Source organism: Delphinus delphis, chromosome 10 (assembly GCF_949987515.2).
Source record: "Delphinus delphis chromosome 10, mDelDel1.2, whole genome shotgun sequence".
NCBI classification, from domain to species: domain Eukaryota; kingdom Metazoa; phylum Chordata; class Mammalia; order Artiodactyla; family Delphinidae; genus Delphinus; species Delphinus delphis.
Genome location: NC_082692.2, coordinates 28,411,682 through 28,429,180, shown reverse-complemented (window position 1 = coordinate 28,429,180; position 17,499 = coordinate 28,411,682). Strand labels below are relative to the sequence as shown.

Genomic DNA, 17,499 nt, shown 5'->3' with positions numbered 1-17,499 from the left:
AGTTAAGAGTAATTGGTTTCTATTTGAGGGAAGGGCAGGGATATGATTCCAGGGAAACAGACTTGGTACCAATGCTATATTCAGAAACACCTCAGAAGAGTTTTTTCAAATTTGTGCAAAGAAAAGAAAATAGAGTTAGAACATCTTAAAACAGTATCCTGGAGTAGTCGAGAGCAGTATGAAGGGATCCGTGTCCTCTATTTGTAAATGTTCACAAACCTAAAAGAAGGGAAGCAGAAAATATAAATTGGGAAGAGGAATTGCCCACTTATAAAATCTCCAAATGTGGCTGAACATTTCAAAGAGATTTAGCATATAAACCATTTAGAAATGAAAACTAAATTATGCTTCTTTGGATTATCTGATTATGCTAGAAGTAAAGAAAGATATTAAAAATGTGAAACTTGAAAGTTTAAAAAAAAGTAAATGCTTGAAAGGAAATGAACTCTATTTGCCTTGGTTTTCAGAAAACACTCAAAATATCAACAATTTATGACACTCTTTAGTCACTCTCAATATATCATTATATAACTGTTAATTTGTGAACATTATCAAAGGAAACTTCTTTATTCTCTGTGATATAAAATAAACCTTTTAATATTTATATGTGGTGACCTAGTTTAGACATGGAATTTCCAGATAAAATGAGTGTCAGAAAATTTTTAGAAATCCCTTAAATTTCTATAAACCAATTTCTATTATAACCAACCTAGGCATTTTAATATTTACACTATGTATTATTCAAAAATCAGCTGTTACTAAAGAATCATAATGAGCAAACACTCCACAATAACAATTAGAGAACAGAGTAAATAAAAAAGAGCTATAAAAATGTAGATTGATTCTTCTCAGAATATCAGAAACTTTGTTTTTATGTTTATGCAAAGATTAGGACATGTTTTAGGTATGTGAAATCAGCAACATGGCACACGTAGAGTCCAGACGGATTCTTCTTAGAATTTCACAAACCTTTCTTTTTACGTATATATATAAACAACAGCATACATCCTAAAGACCCATTGCCTACTATAGCTATCCCTTGGACCAGTAGTGAAGAACTATCCTCCTTTCCTCAGAGCAACTGTAGCTTTGAATACATTTACATTAAACATCTCGTCATCTCATATGTAGTTCAATATATATTGAAATATATTAACCTTCTCTTTTGTCATATTCTAATACCCATACTGATAAAGGAGATCTGATGATTGTGCTTCTCTAGTTTGAGAAATGTCCATCACAAAACAAATATTTTAGAAATTCCAGTACCAAATTTTCATTAAAAATTTTTTGGATCCTATCTTTATTATTCATGACTAAAGTCTTTGTGCAAAGATGTTTCACAGAACAGAATCCATGAAGGAATGCAAGGATTCCATCACAGGTGCACAAAATTTGCTTTCCAATTCTGGAAAGGTCAGATAGGAATTGTCAAGTTGCAAGATCCATGAGAATATGATCTAACAAAGTTCTGGTGGCTGTCTATTGGTATCAGATAATTTCAAATAGATATTTGGCAAAATACTACATGAGGGACAAATTGGCCATGCTTTGAAACACCAGTGGAGAAATTTTTTTTAGGATGAATTTTCTACTATTGTTTTTGTGGATGTTTAGTATATGCTAAAGGAAAAGCCTGAAAGGATCGAACAGTTTCCAACACATATTCCAGAAAAAGACTCAAGAATATTTATAGGAAGACAAAAAAAAAAAAAAATCAAGCCACCCAACAAGGTGGAGTTTGCAGTGTCCATCATCTACTGCAAAATCCCAAGGCATGCAAGGTAGAAAAATGTGACCTATAATGAAAAGCAAAATCATCCCTTTCTGTAGATCCCTATTTTTGTCTGGTATTAATTTCCTTCTGCCTGAAGGAATTCCTTTAACATTTCTTGCAGTTCGGGTCTGATTATTGCCTTTAAATCTTGTTGGGCAGGACCAGGGTAGAATTTAATCCATGCCTAATTTTACCCCACAATTGTGGCAAAAGTTTTCTTAGTACTCTGCCTGATACCCTGTGAATTATTAGTATTTCCACTGTGGTTGGTGAGGATAGCATGTATTTTTTCAGCCCTGTGTGAGCTCAAAGAATTGTTGCCTTTAATTTTTCCATGCATTTATTTTCCCAGTCCCAAGTTGTTTTCTATTGTGCATCTGCTGATCATTGTTCAGCTAATGATTCAAGGAGAAACTTTCAGATCTCTGGAGTGCTCTGTCTGCAACTCTCTCCTCTCTGGTACTCTGTACTGGAACTCTTTTATCAGCCTTGATCTCCTCACTCTCCTCTTTATATCCCCTCAAGCCATGGACTCTTTCTGGTTCATTCCTCTCTTGTGCCATGACACGCATCCTCCTCCAGGCAATAAACTGGGTCAAAGAGAGGATTCACCTTGTTTATTTATCTCTCAGTTATCATTTTCTTATTGCCTGATGTCCAATGTCTTGAAAACCTTTGTTTTGTGTATTTTGTCTACTGTGTTGATGTTTGGGGCAGGAGGATAAATCTGTCCCATGTTACTCCATCTTGGTAAGGAGTGGAAATCTTAAAAGTAGGCTATTTTTTATATGCTCACATTTTAATATACCTAATTTTTGTGGGTGAGCAAGTAGACATTTTTAATGTAACATAGACTTCACATTAGTATTCTTTCTATCTCTGATATTCATTTATTTACATAAATCCCACTGGCTATGAGGCAATTAGACAGCAGATGGTTCAGTTCAAATCAATTAAATTGAATGGTATGTGCTGTGAATAACTGGAGACTATCAAAGTGTGTGTTAAAAACACTGTTGTTTTAACAACAAACCTTATGATTTTGATAGTCCTTGAAAAGCTCAACTTAGGTTCACCTTCAGTATTTGTCAAAATTATTAGTCCTAGCATTCTTTTTATATGTGAAGTGGCCAGAGAGTCATATAATACTGTTATTTAGTATTCATCTTATCAAATATTTATTGTCAGCATTTTTGAAGGTATCAAAGATCCGTTCTTTTTACAAGCAAGTATTAGTATGTTATTTATTATTAATTATACTTTCATGATTTCTCATGTTCATTCTTGAAAATGAAACAAAAGAAACTATGAAGTATACAGAACTTAATATCTGATCAATGAAAAAATGTAGAAGAGTTCATTAAATAGAATAATTTTATATCTTGTTTCCTCTGTAAGATAGCAAATGCCTCAAGGTTAGGGTCTATATTTTAATTTCCTATTTTCCTCCACTACATTTAGCGTGATGCTCCTTTACTATATGTGCCTAATATCATTATTATTCTTCAGTTGATTAACAATTAATTTAATCCACTTCAGTAGGTATGCCATGTCTAAATGAAAAACACCTGGAGAAGTAAGTGCTGGGTTGATATTTAAGGCTTCTATTTAACTTCCTTCACAAGCACATTTGTGAAATAGGGACGTTCGCACATACCTGTAGAATTGTAGTGGTATCAATTGACACATGTTTAAAGCTCTTAGTACAGTATCTGGAATAAAATAAATACTTAATAAATTATAGCTGTTACTTTAATTACCAATCCAGTTACTAATGATAAAATAATGACTAAAGACTACTTATAATTTTTGTTCATCTTTTACAAAAAATGGCACAAACTCTCTACTATATCTCAATATAGGGAATGAATTCATCAGTTTAATTTTTCCAGCATAGTAAATTTTTGTAAAATCTTTGAACCTTTTCATCTTATCCCACCAGTACCAACTAATAGTAAAATTTTACATATGAGTTTTTCAGAAAAAATATTGACCATCACATAAAATGAAATCATTTTTAAGAAAATAGTTAAAATGCTAATGTCCTACTGTTAGAAGAAATCTGATAATTCAGTATTAAAATAATGCATAAAATATGGATAAAGCAATAAGGCTTGTGTTGATGTAGAGCATATTAAAAGTCAAAAATAAAAATACCATGATTTAAAAGAAAACAGATTTAACTTCCTTTTAACAACTCAAAAAATATTTAGATGCTATCAAGATAAATGACAGCAATCTCTTCTTTAGGGAAAAAGACTGAGGAGGAGTAGCTATAAATAGAAGGAAAATCAGGGAGGTGGTGTAAAAGAAAGTAAGAATAACAGGTTTCTCAAGAAAAAAGAAAGAGTCAGCTACAGCATTTCTGTAGGAATTCAGGACTTCAAAGGGTGGGTCTCAGGTAATGCTTAGGATTTGCTATGGTCTAGAGATGATGCTGAGTGGAGATCCACCTATACATAGAAATAGAATTTTTCAGTAATATTTCTAAATATTAACAATGATTTTGGTTAAAGTTCATTACAGTCTTAAAACAAAGAACCCAAGTTTTTATGTATAAAGCATCCGATAAGATTCTTTCATTTTTCTCTCCATTTCCTCCCCTCTCACTTTGTGGCAACTCCAGCATTGGGGCAGGTGCTCTGGTCCAGCTGTGGCCTGGTGGTGGTGTCTTCTCAAGATGCCCGAAGCTCTTGTTTTTCATGAGACATTTGTATTTATAGCAACCTGTTTCTAGTCCTTTCAGATAATCCTATATATACCAAATAAGCCTTTTGGAAATTCTCTTATTACCTAGATAAACTGTTTCTCTCAAGATCGTTTGTTTGGTTTATTCATTTTGGTCCTTCTGTTTTATGCTACTAGTTTTCTTTCCGTCTGATCATCTTTAGCTGTCCATTCATAGTTATGCATTAAGGACCAGGTTGATGAATACTTGTAGGAGTCGTAGGTTTTCTTAGTGCTTTTGTAAGTCATTTTATCCTCTGGAGGTGTCTCCCTCCAGTGCAACAGTTAACTGTGGTCGTTAGGATGTAAGGATCATTCATGCCAACAGCCTTGCTTCCACATAGGCTGGGTGAGCAGACAGTTTGGAGATTCCTATATTTGCCAAAATAAGGAGCATCTTACTCTGTATGGAGAATATTTTGGTTTATTTCATTCATATAGGGCTACCTGCCTTTGTTGGTTTGTTTGTTTACATCCCCCCCTTGGCATGTGATGAGGTGCAGAGTACACTGAAGTCCAGTCCTTGGGTCTCGGGTGCTGACACTCCCAGTTGGAACATTTCTAAATCCTTCTCTACACTTTAAATGGGAGACTTCATCCTCTCTATACACAGGGAAGCACAGGAACACTGTCATGTTGTTCTGGATGCATTTGAGAACAAAGCACAACTATTATCTTTACATATTCCTTCTATCTCATGACTCCAACCCGAACTGCTCTGACTCTGATTCTCTCTGCTCTGTTTTGGGCTGTGATTTCCTCTACTCTGTTATCTCCAATAAAGTGATTTTATTTATTTTCTAGAAATTCTATTAAAAGTCTGGTCTTCCCGTGACATCCTCTTTTATCTTTTTCAGCACTGCTATTTTTAAAATATATCTTTTCTGTCATTTCATAAAAATATGAGGAAGGAAGGGCAAAAGCTGAGTGTGTATAATCAGTCACATTGATCTGGAAGCACCCTATTTTGAACCAAGCTTTGTTGAGAACTGCTTATATTATTCTGCATATTATCATCATCTGGGGAATTAAAAATATTCTAGTATTAGGCCCAAACTCAGATAAATTAAATAAAAACTTCTAGGGTTGGGGATTAGGCATCTCCTTTTTTTCTTTTTTTGCTGCTCCCAGGCAATTTTAATGTACAGCCAAGTTTGCCGGATTCTGGTATGCCTCTTCTTCTAATAAATGACAAAACCCTTGGGGAAAGTAACTTAACATTAATTATTTGTGCAGTCAGTGCTTTATACATAGGCAAATAACGGTTTATTAAATTAAATTAATAGTGCTCCCAAAAGTTCTGAGTGCAGAAATTAAGGGTAATTGTTCATTTTTATTTTATTTTCTTGGGCTTCTGGGAATTAAAAAAAATAAAAGTTCCTGAAAATACATCCTCAATTTCCTGTATAACTAAGTAAACTAAATTAAGTAAAAACCTATTTTCCATGTGATATTATGAAAACTGTCATGAATTTTTCTGGTTTATTAATTGCACAGTGGCATCCCTGCATATGCGTCCAACATTCACACCCATGTGATTTCTCTATTTGTTCTTATAATTGAAATAATTTAATATTTTTATTCGAGATGTGAATTTTTCAGTCATTAAGGTAGCAATTTCCATAATCATGTATGCCCAGGATTATGTTTGATGAGTTTCCAGAGATTATTTTCTCTCTCATTTTGCTTCATATGCTAATAACTCGGTTTACTTTAGTTCATCTGGGATAGTGTGACACAGACTAATGAATAAACTGACTACCCAGTGCAGACTCTAAGCTTGGGAACTATGAATCACCAAGCTATAAATATCCTGGGAGCTCCCAGAGAGGTACTGGTAAATTACAGTACAGTAAAAAAGGACAAAGCTTTTTCTGTAAGATGCTGCTGGATCTTGAGAGTGAGTCAATACCAAGGCTGAGAGTTTTATTTTTTAACCTGAGAAAAGAAATTATGTCTGTGAGATGTAATGTTGAATAAAGTTAATAACAAACCATAAGGTTATTCATGCATTCTTATACTTTAGCTTTGTGTGTACTCTGAGGATCTTTTTGATAATTCAGATCAGAGAATTTTCCTCTAATTATGCATATTTGATCCAGAGTCTTACTAACTTGACCTGCATTCACGTCTCCCCTTTGAAGGATAAACCCTAAGACTGAACAACTCCCTTGGGGTCTACTGCTGGGTGAGAGATAGGCCATATTGACAATTAAAAAATAATTTCTTTCAATTTGTCTGTGATAACAACTGGTTATTATATAGAGAGTATCATATTTTCACAGCGATGTTTCACAGCAAAAGTGTGAATCAAAAAATTATTTCACCACTGGAGTTCCCTTTAAAACATTTTTAAATTGTGGTAAAATACACATAACATAAAATTTACCATCTTAACCATTTTTTAGTGTAGAGTTCAGGAGTGTTAAGTATATTCACACTGCTGTGCAACCGAGCTCCAGAACTTTTGATCTTGTAAAACTTAAATTCTATACCCATTAAACAACTCGCCATTTTTCACTGCCCCAGGCAATCACCATGTTACTTTTTGTGTCTATGAATTTGACTATTCTAGATATCTTACATAAGTAAAATCATACAGCATTTGTCTTTGTGACTGGCTTATTTCTTTAAATGTAATGTCCACAAGGTTTATTAATGTTGTAGCAAATGTCAGAATTTCCTTTTAAGGCTGAATATATTTTATTGTATGTATATACCACATTTTGTTTATCCATTCATCCATCAATGGACACTTGGGTTGCTTCCATCTTTTGGCTACTGTGAATGATGCTGCTATGAATATGGGTTGGAGCTCCTTTTAAAAACATATTCTGACCTTTCTAGATCACTTCTCTTCTCTTATCTGGGTTGATTATAAGGATTCCTGAGTTTCTTCCAAAATCTGACAAATCAGAAGGTCTTAGGAGGGATTCTGGGGTATCACTTAAAAAAATTGCTGCATCTGGTTATTTTGATAATTAGGAGATTTGGGAACATAATTATAGCTACCTTGTATCCTCATAATTGAGCCTATTTAAAGTTTTATCTTACTCACTCACTCTCTACTCCTCTGATAAACGATTATCTGGGGCTTTTCCTGAGAGAGAACCAGTCTGTCTTTGTTTATGGAAGCCCAGCCTTGGAACCCCAGTGGGCTTTAGTAAGAGTCAGACATAAAAACCAGAGCTTGCTTTCCTGGCTTTGTTTGCAGCTATGATATGAATGCATGAGTTAAAGCTCAGCCAATCAGATGCAGTGTACTCTTAAGGAGGTAGAACCAGAAAAGAAGATGAGGATCAGTGGTGGCAACAGTGCTTGTGACAGCATCCTGTGTCTCATGCTAGTGGCATTAGTAGTGCAAGTTGGAGGCGTTTAGCTGCGGTGTTCTCTTCTTGAGTTGAGCTCTGCAGCCTAATTTTGAGCAATATTACTGTCTGAATATACCCACATATGGCCCACCCTTCTGGGTAATTTGTGAACTACCTAATGCCCTTTAAACAAATTTCTCTTCTGTTTAAATCAGCTGTAATTGGTTTTTCTTGATTGCAACTAAGAACACAGACTGACACTATGGACTTAATCTTACTAATGAGAAAGAAATGAAATGTTAACGGTGTGAAGGAGCTATGACTCTTCTATTTCCCTGAGATAGTTGGTTGTTGAGAAAAGATATTATGGGATTCTACAGAGGAGATAAATAGTTTTCAGAAGCATGAAGAAGGCAAGTTGCCAAGTAAGGTAAGCATGAGTGGTAAGTGTGCTAGAATGCGGTAATGAGGGAGGGCATTTTCTCCAGAAGAGAAAATACATCAGTCTGCTTACAATTTATGGCACAATTTAATCTTGCCTTTTGCTCATTTGGTTACTGTCGTTTCTGCCTTTTGATTTGCTTGAATTTAATTGTTTTAAAAAGATTTGCCATTGTACCAGATTGTTCTGAGGTTAATAGTTTAAGAGCTATCTCCAGTGTACAACAAATGATAGCCTAGTGCAGAATGCATGTGACGGACAATAATGTTGCAATGCCTGAAAAAAAAGTGAAACGATCTTTGACAGATTGTACTGTATCTTTCAGAGATAATCATAGTACTTCATATTTGCAAATACTCTGCAGTTATTCAAAGGTCTGTCAATATATCATCATATCTGAGGCCCATTCCATCAAACACAGACCTTTTAATTTTATTTTACTCATTTTGATGGAATCTCTGTCAGGCTAGATACAAATTTCTTACACAGGAAAATATTGGACATAAGTACAAGCTTTTACTATAACTTTGCATTATTATTGTGAATGTGGATGAGGAAATAATTCCAGAAACATTTATTTCAGTTCAACTTAAAGAGCACCTTTGCGTGCCTAGCTTTATTCTAGGTAGAAGGATACAAAAATAAATAAGACATGGTCCTTGGCTTCAAGAAGCAAGAGGCTGACACGAGGCAGTAGATTATTAAACTTCAATAAAATAAGTATGATGAAGAGGTTTAATATCAAGTGCAGTGACTATACTCTACCAGCTTTTTCAGGGTTATTGGGAGGACCAAGTTTGAAATGGCAAGGTTCAGTGCAGAGGGCGGTTAGGATAATAATCAAAAATCTGCTTCTACTGATGCAGAAAATAGTCACAAGGATGGAAGTGCACGGGGTTGTGGAGTGAAGTAGAAAGAGCAGTGGTCTTGGGAAGAGAAAAACTTGGGTTCAAACCAACCCAAGGGAACTTCTGATATTTATGAACTGTCTGACTGTGGGCAAGCATCCTGATTTTTCTGAATTTCTGTTTCATAGTTGGCAAAACTTGAATAATACCTACTTTGAAAGGTCACATCAAAAGTTAGGGGAATATTGGATACTCAATTAGAATGGAATTTCAATTATTTTATAAAGGATTCATTCACGTTTATATGATTCTGTGACAAAATTAGTCTATCACAGTGCCTGGTGCATAATCATTGCTCAATACATATTTGTTAAATGGCAAATAAATGAATATACTTGAGTCTATCTTTGAGATAGGTAGGACAGGTATTATTATCTTAGACATTTATTGATCATGCTAAAGTCATATTTAATTTAGATAATATAAAACAAACTTACATATTAATTAATTAGTTATTTTTTTGGCCATACCATGGCAGCATGTGGGATCTTAGTCCTGACAAGGGATTGAACCTTCACCCCTGGGCAGTAGAAGCACGGATTCTTAACCAGTGGACCTCTGGGGAGGTCCTGACATATCAATCAATTTAAAACTGATAAAACTAATGACATTCTGTACAAAAAAGAGCTTAATCTCTAAATTATTCTCATAAATTATATATTCTAGGTTCTTTTCTATTTATACACAGACAATATTCAAACAAAGAAAACTTTATGTGGAAAAAAATAACAGCTTTTGGCCAGTGGTAAGGGCCATTATTGTTAAATTTTTAAAAATCTGAAGTGAATTAGTAAATGTTTTCTATGGGAAAATCTTATTTAACTACAGAGATGGATTTTCTGAATATTTATATATGAATTTGAAATATAGGAGCAGTTCCTTTCATAGAGAGGACAGCCATCCTTTTATTACAAATCCATTAATTTAAATCAAATTTAAAAATTACCTAAATGCCTTTTGGGAATGGAATGTTCAAGTATAAATGGTCTTTGGTTTTCTGAATTATGTTCAAGAGAATAAGAAAGTGTATAGATTATTAACACTCTAAGCATCTACTTAAGAGCTATGTCAATTCACATGTATGCTGTCTCCAACTTACCACTGTATCTCCAGTTTTGTTACAATGTGAGTCACTTTTAATGGTTAAAGGAAAGACATGGATAGGAAAGGCAATGGGCAGACATAGTGGAATATTCAGACACTTAAAAGATAGTGTGGTGTACAGAGTGAGCTGAATTAGTAAGATCAGATACTATGCCACCTGCATAACATACCAAGGCAGAGTAGGGACAAGAGTGAGAGCCAGATTTCTGAAGTAAATCTGGTAGGAAGTCTGAAATGGGCTTCCAAGGAGCAAGGCAGTAGGAACCTATGTAATAGAGCTGAGCACATTTGAATAGGTAGCATTTTTACTGGTCATCAGTCTCTGAGGAGCCCCAGACCTGCCCTCATGCTTGTGATTCTTCTTCCCTTCCAGAATGTATTCATGTTATCTGGACAATTACCAATAATCTGTTCCAAGTTCTTTGAATCTTCGATCTCATTATCTCTTGGCGAACAGCATTGTTATATGTGGAAGATGGGTTCCTGTATTAGGCTTATATAATCATATAAGCAACACCACCGATGCACTAGGATATCCATCAAATGCTAATTTCCCTTCTCTTTGAAGCTTTTGTCCGCAACTACCTGAGGTCCAGAATGTTTCTGTCATCTTGCTTATGGAAAGCCTGTTGGTCTGTCTCGCTTCAAGGTCGATGTCCTGTCTTTACAATCCTGATTTGATTCCCTTAGGAAACTCTGCCATTGGCCTTATTTATGTTTCCATAGGAGTCTGTGTTCCATTTATCACACAAAACCAATCATCTTTTATTATGGATATAGTGAACTATTAGGGGAAGGAGAAAATACTAACTGCATAACTTTTTTTTTTTTGCGATACGCGGGCCTCTCACTGCTGTGGCCTCTTCTATTGCGGAGCACAGGCTCCGGACGCGCAGGCTCCGCGGCCATGGCTTACGGGCCCAGCCGCTCCGTGGCATGCGGGATCTTCCCGGACTGGGGCACAAACCCGTGTCCCCTGCATCGGCAGGCGGACTCTCAACCACTGCGCCACCAGGGAAGCCCTGCATAACTATTTTTTAGGCTGTTGCTATGAGTCTACTTACTTGAGGATGGCATGAAGGAAACGGTTATGAAAATTTTAGTTGTTCAGGAGACTGGGATTAAAATTCTTTAACAAAAGGAGATGGGTAAAAATCATGACCCAAGCTCTAGAAGGATGCCCTCAGTGGGCAGACAACTCTCACTGAGAAAGTGAGGTATCACGTGGAAGGTCTGTCCTGGAGACAGTGTGCAGTGCAGTGTGTCCTCTGACATAAGCTCCTCAGCCACTGCCACTTAACCCTGTGTTACTTATTCACCACTCAGATATTTTCTTGTCTATTTCTTTATTAACTTATTAATATTTTGTATCATTCTCAGTGTTACATAAGCTCCGTATAGTCAGGAATCGTTTCTCATTCACCGTGATCCTTCCAGAACCCATAAAAATATCTGGCATGTAGTCAGTGTTGGTTGAACCAGAGAATAAATGAGTGAATGAATGAGCAACACTAAAATTTTGCAAGGAAATGGGAAAAAAATTGGGGGGCCTAGGGTTTCCAGGACTTTTCTGATTAGGATTTATAATGAAAATTTTTTTCATTACAAATACAGTTATTACCAGTAGTCCTTGAATTTCTTTTCCAGGTTTGTTCCCTTTCCTTTGAGGGAGAGTGGCAGGTATTGTTCCTGGCATCAGCAACTGATTCCTTATTAAAATACCACAAATGATGTAGATGAAGTATGTTACTCATTGTTTTACTCTAAGAAACGTTTGATATCTTGATGTTCACATACCTCTACAATGCTGTGGCTTCTTGAGTTACAACCCAGCAGGTGAAATAAGCTAACATCATAACCTAGAAACTGATTCTGTTTATCTTCCTTTTTATGCCTCACACAGACAACACTCAATAAATGTTGAAAGAATAATTAAAATGGACTAAATTATTCAACTACACATACCCATCATCTATAATACCAGTTCCCAAGGAAATGCATTGAAAGAGATTTTGTACTACAGAAGCACACCTTTTTGACCTCGACATGTGGCAGCACCTTCCTCGCTATAGCAGTGGTTGTTCTCAGGTTAGTGAGAGGTGAGGAATGTTCACTCCATGTCAGTGGGAGAAAGGTGGTGCAGGGTCTTGTTACTCAAGGTGTGGTCTGCATCACCTGTGAGTTTATTGGAAATGCAGAATGTAGGCTCCGTCCTAGGACTTTTCAGTTAGAATCCTCGTTTTTATCAAGATCCTCAGGTGACTTGTGTGCACATTACGATTTGAAAAGCAGTAGTTTATTGGAGGTAGGTCAACGATTATGTTACCCTCAGACATCAGTAATGTCTTAAATATCTACATCTGTATAAGACCTTCTAGGTAGCTATATATTGATAGACAATAAAGTTCCTCTTCCATTACTCTGAAGAGTATAACCTCCTCTAAAATCCTATTTGTCTAGTCATCAGTTTCCAGAAAACATACTCAATGCAGTGTTTTGAATTAATCAATTCAGCGTTTATGATGAAATTTGCAGTCTCAATAAAGCATGATAAACAGCTGCTGCCTTTCACTTCTGCCTCCATTAAGAGGGAGTTAGAAATACTCACCGGAAGCTCATCACTTCTCTGCTTCTTGCCAAAAATGTCCTTGGCACAACTTCCCAGTTCAAAGAAGCACTGCATTTTACATCTAGAAACATCTGCTTTAATCTGTGCTTCAAACAAATGGGAACATAAACGTCTTTCATTGATCTTCCACTTCTTGACACTTCTGTAGTGTCTGGGTCACAGAATTGCCACCACATAGTAGAATGATGTGATCTGTAGGCTGTTTCACAGTTAAATTGTAACAGTGTCAAAAGAGTAAAATAGATAAAATGTGCCATGGAAATTCAAGGAAGAAATTTGTGTTTTTTTCATAATTTCATTTCTTTTTTTATTGAAGTTTAGTTGATTTACAATGTTATATTAGTTTCAGGTATACAACATAGTGATTCTATATTTTTATAGATTATACTCCATTTAAACTTATTACAAAACAGTGGCTATATTTCCCTGTGCTGTACAGTATATCTTCTTAAAAAAACCTTTTAATTAATTAATTTATTTATTTATTAGGCTTAAAATGTATTTTAATAAGTTGGTGTTTCATTACTTCATTTCTCAGAAAAACTCCAAAGGTATCACAGACAAATCAAACATGGTACACCAATAAAACATGCACAGCATAACTACCTAAGATTGGCAAAGCTAGGAGCTACTGTCTGACCTTCAGCATACAGCAACCCTGTTCTCAAGATGGTACTAGGCCTATCAGGAAAAGCTGTGAACAGCAACATCATAGACACAAAAGGGTCATTTCTGGGTTGTCCTTACCCAAGAAAAAGATGGAGGCAAGTTTAACACCAGATTTTTTAAAGGTATACTAAATGAAAATCTCCAAGAGAAAATGTCTTCCTTAGGACACGAAGAGGTAATTATATCGGATATAACAGAATTTCATTCTCTAAGTCTGTGAGTCTGTTTCTGTTTTGTAGATAAGTTCATTATCATATTTTTTAGATTCTGCATGTAAGTGATACCATACGATATTTGTCTTTCTCTGTCCAACTTACTTCACTTAGTATGATAATCTCCAGGTCCATCCATGTTGCTGCAAATGGCATTATTTCATTCTCAAAGAAGAAATTTGGATTGCTTGGATAGTCCGATAAACTATGTAGAGAAGGTGGATGTCCGACCTGGCACTGAGGGATGAAGAGAGATTGGATAGTGGACAGAAAAGGGTAAGGCATTTCAGAGAGCAATGATGATGAAGATATGAATAGAGAAATGAATAAAGCAAGGTGGATTAATGAGGAAATGTGTGCACGAAGTGTGATGACAGGACTCACAATTAGAAATATTGACCAAGACAGATTGGTCCAAGCTGAATTTGACTATTCGCTGTAGTAAATAAAGATGCTTTAAGTAAGTAACAAAATGAAAAAAAAAACCACTAGTGTTTTAGGAAGAAAGGTCAATCAAGCAAAGGTATGCAGCTTGCAAATCTAGTTCTAATGTCTGTATTGTAATGCTGGGTCTTAATAAATGATTGCTGAATAGCAAACGAACAAATATACAGTTATTCATGTAATTTTCAGGAAAGGAAATTAGTTTCTGAAGTGAATTAACTCTTCTGCAATTTGTTTCTGGGTATCACAGTTTTCAAAAGGGCAGTAAAGAATTGATAGAAAGTCATCAACAGAGGCAACAAATGCAAATGCAGGATATACACGTTTGTCTCAACATGGCTGTAAGTGGGATTCTACAGAATTTTTCCCTTTATATATATATCTGGAGTTCAAGTGCTTTCACAGGTGCCTCTCATTCTTTTGGGAATGAGGATTTCCAGGTCATTGGAAAAATTCCTTTGTCATTATTTGTTCTGAATATACTACCCTGGTGGCTCCTTCTAACTATTATGAAAATTGGCAAGAACCTATCTGCCCATAAGGTTCAACTGTTTGTTTACAACCCAAAGCATCTTTGAGTGATAACCAAAAGGGTGAATCAAAAGCCACTTACCCAGGACCAGTTTCTTGGACTATCTTCTCTCTTGCATTCCCTACCCCTAAAAGCCCAGGCTTCAAGACTACCTGAGGCATTTTCCAGCAGTCAGTATGGTAATTTCTCTATAGATGTTGATAGAACTGCTACACAATCATCATGTCGAAATTCCCATATGAAACATTCTTCTGTAGAATGGTCATGGTGATGCAGACACTTCCCGGAGCAGCATAAATGTTCTTGGAGGGTACTTACTTGACAGATGGGTGTGTTTCCAATCAAAAAGAATAGAAGGTGACTTGTGGGCTACTAGCCACAAAACAGTGATAGTTTGCTTTGATAGAATTCTAGAGTGAAAAAAGAGGCTTTTCTCCCTTGGGGCATCTCTTCTGTCTGTCAGAGGAAAAAGAGGGCTTAATCCATGAAATCCAAGTTTTGCTTCATTTCTACAACTTGACATTATGGTAAACTAACAAAAGAGGAGCTGGTGCAGCAGAATGCAGAAAACTGCTTTGATATCCTACTCCATCATGTCCAGATAGAAGTATCCAGAAAGCAGGCTTCTAATCAAGAAGAGTTAGAGATTGAAAAAATTGTTGGGTGGGGCAGTGAAAAGTATAATGTCACAACCCAATTACATTTCTTAAATTACCTGAATCATTAAACGTTGAACTATTAGAAAAGCAATAGTTGTGATCAATCATCAACTGAATCACTCTAAACTATTTTGAGCACCTACAATGAATTTGAAACAGTTCAGTTAACTTACTTTCATTCGTTTTATATACTCAGTGATATTATATGCTCTTTTAGTGTAGAGATTATACCCATTAATATGATTTGTTCACTGAAAGCACACAATACAGACAAGATGAGCAAGGGCTGAATCTATCCCTCCAAAGGTAAGAGGAAGACTGGGATTCCTCTCACTGCTAAATTGTGGTCTCTTTCAGGCCACTCTGAAAGGAGCTGAATCTTAAAAATTAAACAAAAACAGACTGAAAAGGGATTTTAGAGGCTCCCTAGAATAACTTTCTGTTCAATTCATGGATCTCCTGATGTTCTAAATCTATGCATGCTGACTTGTAGTTCTCACAAGCCTGACCCCATGCTTAGTTAAAACATGAGGTAATTTATGTAGTGGAATCTGAGAAGATGCTAAAAGTTGCCTCTTCAGGATACAGATGTATTGAGCTGATTGAGAGCTTTTAATTTCTGGACACAGAACCATTGGCTAAATGAGAGAAGAAAGAAGAGAATGAACCTGTACCATCTACTGATTCCTAGAATCAGTAAATTTCCTCTTGTGTAAATTGAGGGATTTGGCTAAAAGACAATTAAATATTAACTTGCCTGCACATCAGAATCATATGGAGGGCTTTAAATATATACCAAGGTTTAGTCACTATTCCCAGATGTTTTAATTTAACTGCTCTGAGATGCTCCTGGAGCTCTTTAGGTGGTTCTAATATGACATGAGAGTTGAGAACTACTAGATGAGGGATCCTCAAGGTGGTATCCAGTTCTGACATTCCAAGAATCTGGAGGACAATAGGTCTGGTAAATTCCCAAGATTGAGTCACTGTAGCTTAATCATTGTTACTCTAGTGAGGAATCCCACATGCCATCCAATGCAATAATTCACTCTCTGAAGCTCTAGCTATGGGGAATTTATGACCTTTCCAGTGAGCTGAAATGGCTTCCCAAAAGACAATATCATGCCCTTTGTTGATTTCAAATTTCACCATGAATTGAGTCCCTGAGTATTTCTTCCAATTTTAGCAAATATTACAATAATTGTAAAGATTATACAGAAAGGAATTATTTGTCAAAAGTTAGATGAAATTAGCTCCCATTTGATAAGAATTGATTATTTCTCAAAAGTTGGATGAAATTAGCTCCTATCTACAATATTCTTCCCATGAGGAGATTGAGAAATATTTGTTGGTGGAAAATTCTATAAAGATAACTCTTTTATAGCATCTATAAATCCTTGCAAAAACACTACAAGTGGTAAAATAATTTCAGTGGGTTACTGTTGCATGAAGATATTAGTCAGACTTATAAAACCACTGTTCGCCATGAAAGATGGTTATAAATGTGTTTTGCTGTAAATTGCTGAGGAAATATAAAAGTGTATTATTATGTTGGATTCTGTTTATTGGAAACATTTTGGGAACTGGAAATTTAATTAGCTGGCTGACTGGATTTAAAAGCGACTGGCAAGAGCCATCCTTCCCAAATTGCAGTTTCAAAAAGCTCCATTTGGATCTCAGGGTTTAGCCTGAGGATTTGTCCTTGATTGAATTTGTAGGACAAAGGTTCATAGATTTTTTTTCATTGTTGATCCCCATATTTTACTGTAGTTAATCATATTTTACTGTAGTTAAGTCTAGAGCTGAATTGAGAATTTACACTCATTTATTGGTTTTGAAGAGCTGTGGGACTCTGCCATGTGAGGCCTAGCATAGAGGAGCTTCAGTTTGGAATAGGTTAAATGTTTTGCACAGGTGGACATTTCCTGCAGTTTCATTACCCTGTTGTCCTATGAGTGACTGCACTCTTAGGAGAATCTGGAACAATTCTCTCCTAGGCTTGAACAGTAACGAAAATGTTGACAGGACAAGCTAGAGCAAGGAGCGCTAGAAGAAGAGGAGAAAGGACTTAGGTAATGGGAACAG

At 35.8% G+C, this 17,499-nt stretch overlaps 1 long non-coding RNA gene across 1 annotated transcript in view; it reads left to right on the top strand.

Annotated features, from left to right (window-relative positions):
- The first annotated feature begins 8,199 nt into the window (after window positions 1-8,199).
- LOC132431504 (uncharacterized) overlaps window positions 8,200-17,499 on the top strand; it is a 221,112-nt gene continuing 211,812 nt past the window's right edge. The window contains exon 1 of the long non-coding RNA XR_009520766.1: window positions 8,200-8,245. This is a non-coding gene — a long non-coding RNA (uncharacterized lncRNA). The remainder of the gene's footprint in view (window positions 8,246-17,499) is intronic.